Source organism: Lagopus muta, chromosome 2 (genome assembly GCF_023343835.1).
Source record: "Lagopus muta isolate bLagMut1 chromosome 2, bLagMut1 primary, whole genome shotgun sequence".
In the NCBI taxonomy this organism is placed as follows: Eukaryota; Metazoa; Chordata; class Aves; order Galliformes; family Phasianidae; genus Lagopus; species Lagopus muta.
In genome coordinates, this window is record NC_064434.1 from 5,070,465 (window position 1) to 5,086,794 (window position 16,330).

Genomic DNA, 16,330 nt, shown 5'->3' on the forward strand with positions numbered 1-16,330 from the left:
GATCTCCATGAGGTCCCATCAAACAGAAATGACTCAAGCAAGTGATCTTCCTGAGAGTGATGGAGAAGCATGGGCTCTGTAAGGCTCAGGGATAAGAACATCAAATCAAGGCCTGGGAAATCTGTGATGCCCTTAGGAAAATGTCCTGGTAAGGTCTTACAGTGTTAAGTCCTGCCTCTCTACCACAAACTCAATAGTGCTGGGAGGAGCTGAAGATGCAATGAGTATCAACAACACAAAATCAGGGAACAATGCTGGCATCCAGTAAACTGACCAATGCATTTGGACAGCAGCAAGCTACTAGCAAGCTGGTGAGCTCCTGGCAACCTGCCCTTAAGCCCTGCAGCTCCCACAGCAAGGCAACAGCAAGAGAAGACAGAAGATCAGTCTGCAACACTGTTAGCCCAGGGCCAACACTCATGTGCTAGCTGCCTTCCACAGGAAAGCGGGAGCATTTGTGCTTGTCTACAGCTTCCCAGGTTAGAAGGAAGCCCTCAGAGCACATCTCATTTACAAGCAAAACCAGACAGCAACTTTATGGTCACTAAGCTACCTGCACATAGCAAGCACTGCAAAATCTGCAAGGACTTCCGATTCGCTGTTATTAACACATTCTTTGTATTAATCTTCCCCAAGTGCTCCATTGTGCAAATTTATGTATGACCCTCTATTGAAAACCACTGTAACTCTCTCCCTGAACTTACCATGGAGCTTAAACACATGAAAGCAGAGAGCCTGAAGAGGTTGATGAGAATCATTTGCCAGTACATTGGGAAGGACAATCTAGTTTTATGGGACATTTTATAGTATGTTTTTCCAAATTAAAACTACAACAGTTCCCAGATGGAAGCTGCACCATTTCAACTTCAACCTTAAAAATACTTTGTTGTTGTTGTTGCTGTTGTTGTTTTTAAAAACATGCAAAGCTTCAGGAAATCTGAGCCCACGGAAAGGCTGGCAGCTCCCTGCATTGCTCAGAGAAGACTCAGACATGATGGCACAAACCCTGACACATTTTTTTGGTCAAAGATTCAAATAATGAGAAAAGTTAGTTTCAGAACAGCAGCAAAGTTTGCCCTTATTTCTACAATGCGTGCATCAGACTGTGGAAAATTTCCTTACAAAGCTCCAGGCATCTACACAGGCAGCTGGAGTGGGAAATGTATTCCCTTGCTCACAGTGTGCTAATCCAGTGACTCTGAGCTAAATAGCTTGCTTCTGCAAATTGATTATTTTAGTTTTTGAAGTGTCCCATATAGATGTAACGTGGCTCTAATACACTTTCCAAGTCACAGCTTTTTCCCAGGAAGCAACGACTAAAGCTTGAATGTAGCTTTTAATTTGCATCATCAATGCTTAACGCAGACAATAGTCTGGCTCATCCCTTCGTGCTTGTTCTGGTGCTGGAAAGGCAACAAAGAACAGAGTATTTTTGTCAAGCACTTGCGAATGCACAGAATTGGAGAAGATATGGGAGATGAAGCAGGGTCTTTACTTACTTCTGAGAGCATGCAAAGGCAGAATCTGGCACCATCGGCATATCATAGAATGGCCTGGGTTGAAAAGCACCACAATGATCATCTAGTTTCAACTCCCTGCTATGTGCAGGGTCGCCAACCACACGAGCAGGCTGCCCAGAGCCACATCCAGCCTGGCCTTGAACGCTACCTTGCAGAGATGGCACATGTTCCTAATTTGTTAAGGACAAACGCAGAAATGGTTTCACCTACAGGGCTGAAAAGCACAGGTCACCTTCCCTTGACCAGGCAGCTCCAGCCACCTGTCCTCGTTCCTTCCCCAGGCACTTCTCATCCCATTCCTAATGCTGCCCTTACTCTGATTTCTGGCTCCTTCCCAAACCCTCTCTCTCCCCTCCTCCCTTCTCTTTGGTGTCGTTGCCAACACCCACTTCTAATCTCCATTACAGTTTCTGCTGGGTGCAGAGATCCTGTTACAGCTGATCACTACAACACTGCTTGTGCTTTGCATTAAGGGAGGATTGAGTTATGTCACAGCTCATCAAAGCCCACGACACTGCCAGTAACCACTACCAGAGCTTTCACTCTGCCTGATGGAAGAGAAAACCACCTTGGCCATTCTAGAGAGGCCAACACAGAGAACAGTTTTGATTGTAACAGGATAACAGAGTAAAACTTGTGCTGTCAACACAAGTAGGACTCACCATGCTGGAGAAGTTTTCCTTTTTCCAAAGGATTTCAGGCAGCACAGTCAGAAGCAGAAGCACCACCTTATCCCACACCTGTTCCCCAAATTACTCTCCAAACGTGTGCTCCTGGTCGATCTTCCCAGTGGGTCTATCCTGTACTCACAGATCTTTTTATAAAGTGATTACAAATGCTTCTTTCAAACAGTATAATATCAATCCCAGGGACAGAAAGCTCTCAGTGGTTGCTATCTCCCTGCCACATGTTTCCACGGGATCCACGCCATGGCTTCCCCTGAACCATTCTTTGCTAGATGGGGCACTGAAGGAGATCTGTAAGCAACATGCTCCCAACTCAGGTAACCACAACAGAAAGTGCAGGTGTCCAGATTCACTTCTGCATGCTAAAAATCTCAGTACACTTCAAGTCCATAATAAGAATACCAATTACAGATATTTAATGTGATAATTTGACAGGCTGAGGGAGCTGGGCTTGTTCAGCCTGGAGAAAAGAAGGCCTCAGGGTGACCTCATTGCAGCCTTCAGTACCTAAAGGGAGCCTACAAACAGGAGGGGAATCAACTCTTTGAAAGGGGAGATAACAACAGAACAAGGGGAAATGTTTTAAGTTGAAGGAGGGAAGATTGAGGTTGGATGTCAGGGGGAAGTTCTTTATCATGAGAGCAGTGAGGTGCTGGAACAGCTGCCCAGAGAGGCTGTGGATGCCCCGTCCATCCCTGGAGGTGTTCAAGGCCAGGTTGGATGGGGCCCTGGGCAGCCTGGGCTGCTATGAAATGGGGAGGTTGGTGGCCCTGCCTGTGGTGGGGTTGGAGCTTCGTGATCCTTGAGGTCCCTTCCAACCCAACCATTCTGTGATTCTGCAAAAAGCAAATTATCATAATGAACCTCTGTCTCTTTCAGATAAGTAATTTCAGAACAATCAAGATCATGGTGATAGGGCTGAAATACAGAATAAGAATGTTGAACACTGATCCCACGAACAGAGCTGGGGAATACCTCCTCATGATCCTTTCCCAGAAAAACATCCCCATTCCTCGCCATGCACTCAAAAGGAGGATCTGCAGTATTCATTACCTGCATTTGATGGCATACAGAGGGAGCAGTACAGGAAATTTTTATAAAAGATTCAGAGCAAAACCAAGTCCTGCAGCCCTGAAGATGATTTAGTGGCACAAGGGTGGTGAGGTGGTCTTTCTCAACGCGCATTTGTGACACTTCATATAAATAGTTTTGTATAATGGCAAAAAATGTCACACAGGGGAAAAGAGAAGTCATTTAGGAAGTCAGCTGTGGGAAAAGGGATTCTTTATGACTTCTACCAGATATAAATTTCCTCTGTCAAATCCAGCAGGAGAACACTAACGCTTTGTTGGGTGAATGTAAGAACTTGCCACGGACGTGGGACAAAAGACCCCTGCAATACTGAGGCTGCTGGAGTGCTCCAACTCTGTCCACACAGCCTTGACTTCTCCAGCCACTCTTGCAGCTCCCAGGAGTTACCATAAGTTACCAGTTACCAACCTGCTGGGACAGCAGGGAATTCAATCACACAATCAGTAAGGTTGGAAAAGACCCCTAAGATCCTCTAGTCCAACTGTCCACCTACACTGGTATCACCCAGTAAAACACATCCCTAGGTATCACAGCTGCCCTTTCTTAAACACCTCCAAGGGTGGTGACTCCATCACTTCCCTGGGCAGCCTGTTCCAATGCATCAGCCCTCTTTCTGAGAGGAAAAAAGGAAGGAAAAGCTCAGACTGCCAGTGTGAGAATGGGCTGATAAAGCTGCACTGCAGTTAATGAGGATTTCCTGCTTTTGAAGCTGCAAAAGCAGTTTAGGTTGTTGGGTTTTTTTTCTTTTCTTAGGAATTAACTCAAAACGTCAGCACAATTAGCAGGAGAAGGAAGTAAAAACAAAGAAGAAAGTGCAATGGATTATGGCACACAACCTCCACCTACAGTCTGAACCTGTCTCCTCATCTGTCATTCCTCATTTGGCCTTCTCTTCCTCTGCTTCCAGCTCCATTCCTCATGCAGCTCCTCCAGCCTTGGTCCTCTTCCTCCCATCAGAAAAGCCTAACCCATGATTCAGAAGACACCAAGCACCAAGGATACATTTCAATGGGCACCAAACTGATAAACTTACCTAAATGACACAGTGAGCTGCCACATTAAACATGGCAGACAGGGGTGTTGCTGTTTACTTCACCATAAGACAAGAGAGCTTCACCATCACTACTTAATGTACAACACAGATTACCTGAACATCTAGATATCAAGAAGCAGTAATTAGGTAAATTAAGGCAAGAAAGAGCTGAATAATTTGCCCATGGCCACTGGACAGCGACAGAGGAACGGATGGCGTTTAGGAGACTCTTCTTTACAGCTTGGTCCCAAAGCCCTAATGCAACCCCAGAGATCAGTTCAGGAGCTGTCAGACAAAGCATTAGCATCCCAAAACGTGAGAATCTCAAACCACCAGTGGGGAAAGCTGTGGAACAGCCAAAGCCAACTTTCTCCCCGCTCCTTTCCTCTCCACCCACAAAGCCAGGAGTTCTGCTGGCTGAGTGATTTCAGGAGAGATGGAATGAATGGTTGACTGAGAACAGGCAGAAAAGCAAACAGAAGTCCCTCATCCCCCTCGTGCTCAGGTCTCAAAGAACTGAAGGCTGAAGGAAGGGTCACTTGTTTGGCTGGGCTGCCTGAGACACGCCGTACAGTACAAGCTCCTTTGTGAGCGAGCAAAGCTGCAGACAGAAGGATAAAATAAAGCCTTGCAGGCACTGCGGCAGCAGGAGGCATTGCCAGAGATGTCACAGCCCTGCTCTGGAAACCCTGCTGCTGTGCATGGGATGAGGAAGCTGCCTGGCCCCCAGGCTTCCGGAGAAAGCACCGCAGGGAGCAGAGCAGAGCAGGATACACTTACAGGATCAGAGTGCCTACGGCTCAGCTGCCCTGGTACTCCAAAAACCCTGGAGACAAGAGTAAATAATTAATAGGCAGTCATGGGATGTAAGTGAGCAGTTAGATATTTAGGATTAATTTAATTACTTCAGCCTCAAACACATCCCAAAATTATACCAGCAAGAGATTCTCCTTCCAGCTTCCCCCTTGTACAGCAATACTCATTACCTGCCCCCAGCTTGGGTGCAGCTCCCAACACTGCCAACAGTAGAGCTTTCCTTGGGAGAGGTTTCTGGCAGCCTAGCTGATTTTCAACATTAAGATGTAATAAAAAAGGAAATTCATGAATTGGCTGCAGTAATTTGAGGAAGATTTGTGGCCATAGCAACATTACTATAATCTATGCTGCAGGGAACAAAAGGTACTTTGATCGTGTTGTTCCCTACCCTCTCCAACCCTCCCATAATGAGAGACACTGGCATCCAGACACTCTCCAGTCCCCCAGAAGCCCATGTGTGCTCTCCCACTCACTACTGCTGACTTGAAATCACTGTGCCAGGAGTAGATAACATAACTCTTGGCACAATCTCAACCTTATAAAACCATGTTTATTGCTGGCCTGTGTCACACAGCTGCTGCCTTCCTTCCTATCGCTCACCATACAAGCTTAATCTCATATTCACCTACAGCATCTGGAATCTCACATTCACTTCATGCCCAGCCCATGTCCTAACAGAGGCCTGACTTCCCTTCAGGCCTGCAGGCATTCCTGTAAGGAGAACAATAAAAAGAAATGCTGAGAAGTAAACCCAGCGAGCTGCCTGCCTGCTCTATGTGCCTCCTTCATCTGCCCATCAAGCCAAATGTAGGTGGACATTAATACCCTCCTTGTTCTTAGCTCTGCAAATCAGGGGTAGCTGCCTCGTGCTTCCTGCCCCCCAGAAACAACATCTGGGCTCTTCATGGTCATTTGAGCTCTTTTCCCACAACGAGGAGCCTGGAATGCAGAAAGGTGGAGCACTGAAGGGGAAAAGACAGCAAACTTCCCAAATTAGTAGCAAAGAGCACAGGGCTGCAGTAATTCTACAGCTGGGATAGCTCAGCAGCAGCGATTGCAATCTGTCCACTTAATTTGGCCCTGCAGTTTCTATTAGAAGCACGCTAGGAGGAAATTCCTGTACAGCAGTTACAGTGAGGGGTGTTGGGTGACTGGGGCTTTATTCCCAGCTGTGTCTCAGACCTTCCGTGCAACCTCAGGGAATTCGCTTCGTCTGCTCCGGTTTGCAGCATTCCTCAGGAACTCACAGGGGATCTCAACAGAATGCTACAAATAGCAACTGAGGCTAGGAATGTAATCAAGAGCAACTTCCTGTTCAGAAGGACGTAAAGCATCTTACAAATTTGCCTGTAACAAGACCAAAGGACTTAATTACACAGAATTGATCCATCTGTTCCCTTCAACCATCCCACTTGGATAGGAATTCAAGGAGATGCTCGTGCCAAGCCATGCCTGTAGCCCCTCACTACCACAGAACTTAATCTGGGAACTAATTTCTCTTGATGGTCTCAAATGATGACTTAGGAGACACAGAAAAAGTAACAATAATAATCCAGTATCTCTTGCTAGTCTGGGTTAAATTATTTCATAGCTTTCAAACTCCAAAATAAAACCCAGGTGCAGGAGTGGGACACGCCAGGAGCATGCAAGAACTCTCTGTGAAACCCTCCTGCCCTCTCTTCTTCCATCAACCCCAAACTGCATGGTTCAAGAAGAAAAGAATAAAAGGAAGGAGGAGAGGGGTGCTTATTTCTTGTACTTTGCTAATGCAGCTTTGGCATTTGAAATTCTGTTAGAATTGAAAGTATCCTGGCACTGGGCACCTTTTCCTAGCTCATCTTTGAGGTAATCTGGAAAGAAAAGATGCAGAAGTGGAAACCCACTGTCAGTATTCACACTCCCACCTCGCTTTATGTATCCAAACCCACCTGCAGCACAGCAATCCAACGAGTTACTCAGCATGTTTGCGTTACAGGATTCACAGCTCAGAGCTTTGCCAGATCCCTGGAAGAAAGGCAGCAGAGCATTGCCTCGCACTCATGTCAACCATCACGCGCCAGTCTGAAGGCAGAGCACAACTCTGCAGTGGTCAGAGAACAGACAAAGCTGTGCTTTGCTTCCAGGGTGTCACGAGTACCACTTGGCAACACTGACCTGCTGTGCTGCACAGCATCTGACACCGCCTCCTCCTGGGCTCCTGCTGTGTACAATTCCCACAGCTCTGAAATGGCTCTGAGAAATTCACTGTTAAGAATACAGCATCGCTGGGGCTTTCCAAGACCGCCCCAGGTGCTGCTAAAATAATTGGTACTGTTGCTTCCGGATCTGGTGAGGGCAGAACTGGAGCAAGGTGGAGTATAGGAAATCCCCAAATCACCCCAACACCTGACTCCCCATCTATGGAAGGTGTGAAGTTAAAGGTCGGCCCTCATCTGTTTGTTTTGGCTTTTGTTTTGTTTTTTTTTTTTTTACACTTACGGCTTTGAGTCAAATTCAGAAGTTCAGTACAAAGTCAGATATTGCAAAAGGCTAGGTGATAGCTCCTTAATAACAGAAAGCTAAGCAGAGGCTGACTAATTTACAGAGCAGCCCAGGATGCCCACCATTCCTCTTTTACAATGTGCAACATCACCAAACTCTAGGAACAGATCCTGCACAGCCACTTCTAAGCCCAGGAAGCCCAGCAGGGTTATCTTTTCCCATTTGCAAGCCAAGAACCTCTGCCAGCTTTTCAAAGCAAAGTTTCCCAAACACCAGCCATGACTTCTGACTCAACACTCCAGTAGTAGATTCCTCCTCTACCCCAGCTGGTGGTGTGATGTCTACTCACATGTATAACACCCACTCATCAGAAATGAAGCCCAGTGCTTTATAGCATGAAACAGACTTTGCAAACACGTGAACTAACCATGCAAAATAACCGTTTGTTCAGGCTCAATGCACACCGGCCCATTCCTTGGCAGAACAGCGGTAAAAGGCAGTGCAGGAGACTTGTGGGGATTGCTGCAGGGTGGAGAGGAACAACTGCAGCTTCTTCCATCAGCAGAGGGGTGGCCAGCAGGGACAGGGAGGTGATTGTCCCTCTCTACTCTGCTCTTGTGAGGCCCCATCTGCAGTGCTGTGTCCAGGTCTGGAGCCCCCAGTACAAGAAAGACAGGGAGCTGTTGGAGAGGGTGCAGAGGAGCCACAAAGATGATCAGGGGACTCCCCTACGAGGACAGGCTGAGGGAGCTGGGCTTGTTCAGCCTGGAGAAAAGAAGGCTGCAGGGTGACCTCATGGCAGCCTTTCAGTACCTAAAGGGAGCCTACAAACAAGAGGGGAATCAACTCTTTGAAAGGGTAGATAAGAGCAGGACAAGGGGAAATGGATTCAAGTTGAGGAAGGGAAGATTTAGGTTGGATGTCAGGGGGAACTTCTTTAGTATGAGAGCAGTGAGGTGCTGGAACAGCTGCCCAGAGAGGCTGTGATGCCCCGTCCATCCCTGGAGGTGTTCAAGGCCAGGTTGGATGGGGCCCTGGGCAGCCTGGGCTGCTATGAAATGGGGAGGTTGGTGGCCCTGCGTGTGGCAGGGAGTTGTAGCTTCGTGATCCTTGAGGTCCCTTCCAACTCGGGCCATTTTGTGATTCTGTGATAAGCTTCAGCCAAGTCTGGATACTTCTCAACACTGTCCACCAGTGAGCTGCCCAGCAGCAACAGCAAAGCCATAATTAAGGAACAAGAACTTTGGAGACAACGCACACATGTGAATGAACGCTCACAGATCAAATGAATTCTACATTTACCTTAATCCCAAAATCTTAAGCTTTCATAGAATCAATATGGTTGGAAAAGATCTCCAAGATTACCTAATCCAATCCTCAACCCATTACTACCATGCCCACTAAGCCATGTCCCCAAGTGCCACATCCCCATGATTCCTGAACACTTCCAGAGACAGCAACTCATGGAATCATAGAATCATAGAATGGCCTGGGTTGCAAAGGCCCACAATGCTCATCCAGCTCCAACCCCCTGCTGTGTGCAGGTCACCAACCAGCAGCCCAGGCTGCCCAGAGCCACATCCAGCCTGGCCTTGAATGCCTGCAGGGATGGGGCATCCACAGCCTCCTTGGGCAACCTGTTCCAGTGCCTCACCACCCTCTGGGGGAAAAACTTCCTCCTCATATCCAACCTAAACCTCCCCTATCAAACTCCATTAACAGAGAACAGAACTGTATTCCATCAAAGTGCCTGCATTTCGTACTGCACAGAGAAGCTCTGCATCGCCTTCAATTTTGCACTGTGCACTTTGTACAACAGACTTTTCCAAAGCCTCTGCAGAACTGTCACTGAGGGAAACTCAGGAACCTTTACATGCAGAGACATTTGGAGAGGGGCAATCCCATTAAGGATGACAGAGACTAGATTAATTCAGGTTCAAGCTCTGTCTCCACATCCATTCAAACTGGGGACAACAAACCCAAATCCAGACTTCAGTCAGATGCAGAATCATAGAATCACAGAATCACCACGGTTGGAAAAGCCCCACAGGATCACCCAGTCCAACCATGCACTGATCACCAATAGTTCTCACTAAACCATGCTCCTCAACACACACTTTGATTCCCAATAAATAACCCTCATGACTTGACTTCTATGCAAAACATTGAGTTTTGGTAGGGTTTAGTTTTTGTCCTTATTTCAAAAGTATCAGCATCTCCACTGACGATCAATGGGGTCAGCTAACCAGAACAGACAGCAGACCTGTACACAACACTTGCTGAATATGACACACGAGTACTTCTCTCCATGCAAAGCTGCTCCAAGCAGTCACTTCCCCACAATTCCATAGGGCCCTGGTACACAAATGCTGTCTGTAGCAGTTTGCTCCTTCAGCCATGATTTTTTTTATTTATTAATTTATTTCTTAATTAATAAGAAATGCACGTATATGAAAGGCAACTCGAAGATATGGAAATGACCTAAATAATGGTAATTTCCTGGTAATTTCACATACCTCTTGAACTTGCAGTACCTCAAGCAATCAGCACACACTGGTCACACAGATAACAGCTGGTGGCTTTTAACTTTGCTATCTGAGACACCCTTTCCATTGTGCACATCTCTGATAAGCACCCAGCTGTTGCAAACAAGAACCACGAGGCTGAAGTCTCAGATCTCTTTTGATTTTACTCAGCTTCCAGAGGGAGAAGCTCTCCGGATTGCACAGACTATGAAGAAGCACTGATGTGAGTAAAGCCAGCCACAGAGACCTGCTTTCAGTGTACAGAGCCCCACACCATTTAAAGAAGAAATCACATCCAAGAAAGGTGCACGTGGAGGTTGGAAATACAGCGTTATCATGTGGATCTGAGCCAACGAGGAGATAAAATTGTGCTTGCAAGTGGAAATTGAATATCCAGACTTCCATGGGAAATTCCTATTCAACAGTACAGAGGAATAAAAACACCCACTTTTCACACATTTTATCTGTTAGTCTCAACTGCATCTGGTTCTGCTAACACAAGATGTTTTACGTGCCTCAAAATGAATTGCAAACAAGTTTCATTGTCAGGTACCTCAGCAAAACAAACCAAAAAAAAACAAGAGAACACTAAAAAGCAAAACATTCCCTCAAAAAAAAGAAAAACAACCAACAAAACAAACAGAAAAACCAACATTTTTTGTGAAGTCTCCAAGTTCCAGCCATAATATATGAAGAAACTGAGGCTGCCTCATGACCAGGACTTGTAGTTTAAGCTCTCTGGTGAACCATTTTGTTTGGATTCCCCATGTTTTCATTTCACTGTATGCACCAATTGCACTGGCAGGGATGGAATTTGCCAGGATTACATCAATATTTGGAGGTATAGAAAGGCAGGGAAAAAGTCTGTTTTGTGATAGGCAAAGCCAACATAAAAATAGAGTTTTAAGGCTGCTGACTGGGCTACAGAGCAATTTTCTAATGAAGGAAGACAAAGTAATACCTTTGTATTAAATCCAACAAGAGAAACTATAACAGAGAGCCCTGCCGAGACCAAATTATTACCAGGAAGCTGAATGGCAATACTGCTGCACACTGCAACACAAACACAGGCCCCAAGAACAAGGTCCTATCTGGGAAGACAGTGCCTCAGTGGGAAGAGCTCAGACCTATGCAGACCAATGACAGAAATGAAAACACACAAGCAGTTAAATGACAGGGGGCAAGGACCAAAACAAGGGGCTGTGTCTACAGCAGTGTATTATATCTAAACAGAGCTGGTCCAAAAAGCCCCACGCTAAGGGTCAGGGAACGGCACAGGCTGGGGACCTGATGGACTTAATTTTAATGCCCTTCAGTGGAATTGATGACCATTAAAGGTCCCTTCCAACTCAAACAATTCTATGAAATGACCCTTCTCACAAGCAAGTGCCCTTAAACAGCCTTCAGGCTGTCCAATAGAGCTCACAGAGCTCCCTACTGTACAGCTAGCCTCACACGAGGGACTTCCAGGTGAACTGCCCAGCAAGAAGTGCCTGTGGATGGATATGGAGGCAGTGTAAAATCATTGAGGTTGGAAAAGACCTCCAAGATCCCCAAGTCCAACTGCCAACCCATCACTAAACCACGTCCCTCAGTGCCACATCTCCACAGTTCTTGAACAGCTCCAAGGACAGTGACTCCACAAACCTCCCTTGGCAGCCTGATCCAATGCTTGGCCACTCTGCTGGAGAATAATTTTTTCTTAATTTCCTATCTGACCCTCCCTTGGTGCAACTTAAGGCCATTACCTCTCATCCTAGGAGACAACGTTCAGGGAAATCCTTCCATCTTCCAAATACACGTTAGCTTTTTGAGCATTTGCTCACATCACACTGACAAGAAATACACAAATTCCCTGTAAGAGTGAGAAAGAAGCTGCTTCACATCCCCCTCTGTGGGCAGTAACTGTTCTCTGGGGGATTAGACAGGACTGCACTTATCACCTGCCACACAGCAACCTGCACACTCTGATACCATCACGGCAGAAGAAAGCATTCACTCCCAAGGCCCCTGCCAACAGGCCACCACTGATGACTAAAACACACTCGATAAAAATCAAAGATTTGAGAAAATCTCTTCTTTGAGCAGTTCAGGAGGCACTTCAAGGTTTCTGCACTCTACGTACTCCAGCTTTACTGCTGAGACACCGCAGCTTGAGGGGAACAAGCATTCTTGGTCCCAAGAGCTTTCAGCTTTTAACTGATAATTCCCTGTCCTCCTGCCTGTGAAAACACTTGACCTACAGGGCCATCAAAAAGTCCTGACTTGAAGAACATAAGAGGGAAAAAAATGAAGCGAATGCTTCTTTTCTTCCCCGAAATGCTCTGAAACCAACCCAGAGCACCAGGAACCACAACACTGTCCATCCTCTTACCCACCGTTTTAAGTCTCCCTGCTCTGTCTTAAAATGCTCATGGTGCAGCACTGGGTGCAGAGGGCTAACACCCTCTGGGAAGTCCTGGCAATGCCATGCTGTCCTGCATGGAACAGGCTCTGTAAGCACTGAAAAGCAGCAGATCCAGCTGACTCATCACTGTAATCATTTTTTAGTGCTTACAGATGAGAGAAAGTCAAGAAGGAACATAAGCTCCTGCAGCATGGTTTGCACAGCCTGAGGCGCTTCCTCCAGCACAATGGGAGCAGGTACACAAACAAATCCAGCTGCATTCCCTTCAATAGCTAAACAAAAAGGACTGAGAGAAATGAAACGTTTAAAATTTAAAAACCAGGTTCAGATCAATCCGAATCATCAGGCTGATTAAACCACATTTAATACACTCATTTAACCTTTACCTAATAATTAAATAATGAACTCATTAGGGAAGGGAGCGGTATAATTTTAATCCTCATGACAAAAGAGCATTATCATGTCTGTGACAGCTGGTAACTGCACACAATGGCCATGCAACTCATGAGCTTCACATATCTACTCACTGCCTCAAACCAACGCTGAGACCACAGCTCTCCATGCAAACCTAAGCTGCCCAGACAAGCTAGAGGCATGGAAAGTCTCAGCTTACAAAACAATCCTCCGCAATCTAAGGAGATAATCTGTTAAAGTTCTGTAACGTGTTTCAGTAGATGAGATTGCTTCACGATCAAACAGACAAGGTCTAACATTAAGAGAATGCATATGTGCTTTTTATAGAGAGAAATGTTATTTAATCTGTGATGCTTGAGCGAAATTGTAGGTCTCTCTCTCACGATCACGCACTTACCTAACAGCCATCTGCTGGAGATCAGCTGGAGTACAAGTGCTCCCCTCCCAGCAGAAATAGAAGAATGAGCAAGATTTTGAAAGTCAATACATAGAAAAAGAACAGCAGCTTGAGTTGAGGAAAATTGCCCCAATTTCATTTCTTCCGAGTGCCTGCAAAAGCAGCATCTCTGCCCTTCACTCAAAGATCCCCACGTTTGCTTTTCTCCTTCATCTCCACTTATTGATTTTACAAGGAACACCAGGATGGGAGCACTTGCCAGGAAGGATGAATTATGTGTGGAGATTCAAGAGGTTCAAAGCCAACTTGCGCTGAGAACTGAGAACCAGGTTCTAAATAAGATTACTCAGCCTTGAGTTCACAAAATAAAAAGCATTTTCAGGAGAAAACAGACCCACTCAACGTTCCGTTTGGTTTTGAATATTTCTGGAACCTTTACATTCCACAGAAACGCCCGCTTTCTCTCCTTGTAGATTTCAGAAGACACACAAACAAAAATTGCAATTTCCTAAAAGCATAAAAGAAGCTTTTCTAATTTATTGCTTTATTACTCTGGGGAAGAAGGAAGAAAAAAAAAGAAAGAAAGCAACATTATTGAGCTTAAAATAATTTTAAAATGAATAAATGAATCCAGCTCTGCTAGACTGGAGGCATCTTGCTGGGTAGAGGCACAGGAAAGGCAGCCTTCATTTGATGATGTGGTGGACTTGCAGTGCAGAGAATGAATTCAAGACACACAAAGACAGGCAAGTGATACAAAACAGTGGGTATGTGGGCAGGGACACCTCCATGGACCAGGCTGTCCAGGGCTCCATCTAGCCCAGCCTTGAGCACTGCTCTCATTGTAAAGGATTTCCTTGTAACAATGCAAACCAACCTTCTTTTATTTTACAGAGGCTATAAATGGAAAGGGAATCAACTCTTTGAAAGGGGAGATAACAGCAGGACAAGGGGAAACGGTTTTAGGTTGAGGGAGGGAAGATTTAGGTTGGATGTCAGGGGGAAGTTCTTTCCTATGAGAGCAGTGAGGTGCTGGAACAGCTGCCCAGAGAGGCTGTGGATGCCCCGTCCATCCCTGGAGGCATTCAAGGCCACGTTGGATGGGGCAGCCTGGTCTGATATTAGATACGGAGGTTGGTGGCCCTGCCTGTGGCAGGAGGGTTAGAGATCCACGATCCTTGAGGTCCCTTCCAATCCAGTCCATTCTGTGATTCTATTTTAAAGCCATTTACCCCTTATCCTATAGATAAATGCCCCCAAGGTATCTCAGCCCTTCTCCTTGGGAGAGGTGTTCCGGCCTTCCTAGCATTTTTGGAGCCATCCCCTGGAAGGCCTTCTTCCTGACTAGCTCTAGATGATAGTCATCTTTCCACCTCCCAGACAGCTGTATTCCCACAGAGCTGTGAACATACAGTGGTCTAAGGCTTAGAGAGCCTGCAAGTGGAAAGCATTATAGGACACTTAAGGCTATTACACTTGTGCTGTAGCCCGGAAGCCAGCCTTTAAGGGAAAAGTTGAGAAACAAAGCTCTTCCAAAAGAGCTCAGTGGGAGGTTTCTGTTCAAAAAAATGGGAGGTTGGGGAATTGGGAAATATTAGAGAATAACAAATTAATCTTCCAAATTCATTTCATTGCATCAACTCTATTGAGCGAAAAAGGCTGCTCAGAGGGCACAAATGGAATTGAGCACACCATTTTAGGGAAAACAACTTCAGAAAAGCAGACCTGCTAGGGAAATCAAAAGGCAACAGAGGTCAAGTAGAAGGAATGGACTTCCACCCAGCTTTTAAAGCGAGGGGTGGCTGAATACCAGCTGAAGTTCCTGAGATACAATTCAGCAATTAAATTCAAGCCAAAAGGGAAGACCTCCAACAAGATCAAGTAAACAAGATAGAAATGGGAAAAGTCCCCCTCTAAATGCCATAATTAAGACATGCAGAAGGAAACAAATAATGACAAACTCATTTGGTGATCTCTGCTGATCCAGGAACAGAAGAGCCCCAGAGCTAGAAGTAGTTAATAGGCAGCAGAGAGAGAAACACGTGGCGATGGCTCTCTGTATCTGAAAGGAATTATCCAGCAATGATACACAAGGCTGTGCTTGAAACAACAGAACTGCAAATTCAGAGATGTAATTTTGAACCATCTTCAGATAATGAAGCTCTACTGGAACATTAAAAACTCCTGTGAGATTAGGAGAAGGCTATTCTTCAGCATTAAAGCCACAGGATGATGCCCGATGGAGAGGAGTTTAGCTCCTATCCCAGGGATACAGCCTGACAGCCTCCTGCTTACTCATTTCACTCAACACAAACCAAATTTTGCACAAGAAATCCCTGAAGCTTGCTTCATTTCCTCTTTCAGCCTTGTGCTTGAAGCCAACCAGCCTTCATTCCCCCACCCAAGGTGGCTGGTACCAGCTGCCCCAAGAGCTTTGCCAGAAATGGGGCATGCAGTCAATAGGAAAAAAAGGGATAGAAGGAAAGAATCAACGTTTCAGAAACAGACATTGAAGCAAAACTGTTTCCATACATCAAGCAACATTTTCCTGACATTTTCCAAGCAAACATAGCGAGCCCTTTACCGGCACCGTGACCATTGCTCCCAGCACACCACTTCCATGATGGAGAACAGGCAGCCCAAGCACAGCTGGAAACATGGTGACAAGCTCAAGCCTTAAGAGTTGCATAAAGGAGCAAGTAATTATTATGATGCTCAGATGAGCTCATCTCTCGTTCTCATCAAACTTGTTCGTTAAGTTATCGTTCACTCAATAATCTTCCATTCCCTCTTAAGGCATCAAAGCACAGGGAGGCAGTGCTGGCTTGTGCCTCTGCTACCGCTGTCCTCACCCAACAAATATCACGGAATCCCACAAGGATTGAAGTGCTTGCACCATGCTGAGATTTACTGTTTTAAAAACAATTACCGACACACTTGGCAGAATTCAGCATTCTCT

The 16,330-nt window shown here is 45.9% G+C and overlaps 1 protein-coding gene across 13 annotated transcripts in view; it reads right to left on the reverse strand.

Moving 5' to 3' along the window:
- The window catches only part of EXTL3 (exostosin like glycosyltransferase 3), a 131,932-nt gene that overhangs the window by 60,394 nt on the left and 55,208 nt on the right, over positions 1-16,330 (reverse strand). Inside the window, exon 3 of one of the 13 annotated variants that reach the window (XM_048937332.1) lies at positions 7,076-7,151. The exons of the other annotated variants lie outside the window; for them this stretch is intronic. The gene's annotated coding sequence lies outside the window, so the exon portion shown is untranslated. The remainder of the gene's footprint in view (positions 1-7,075; positions 7,152-16,330) is intronic. 13 annotated transcript variants of the gene reach the window in all.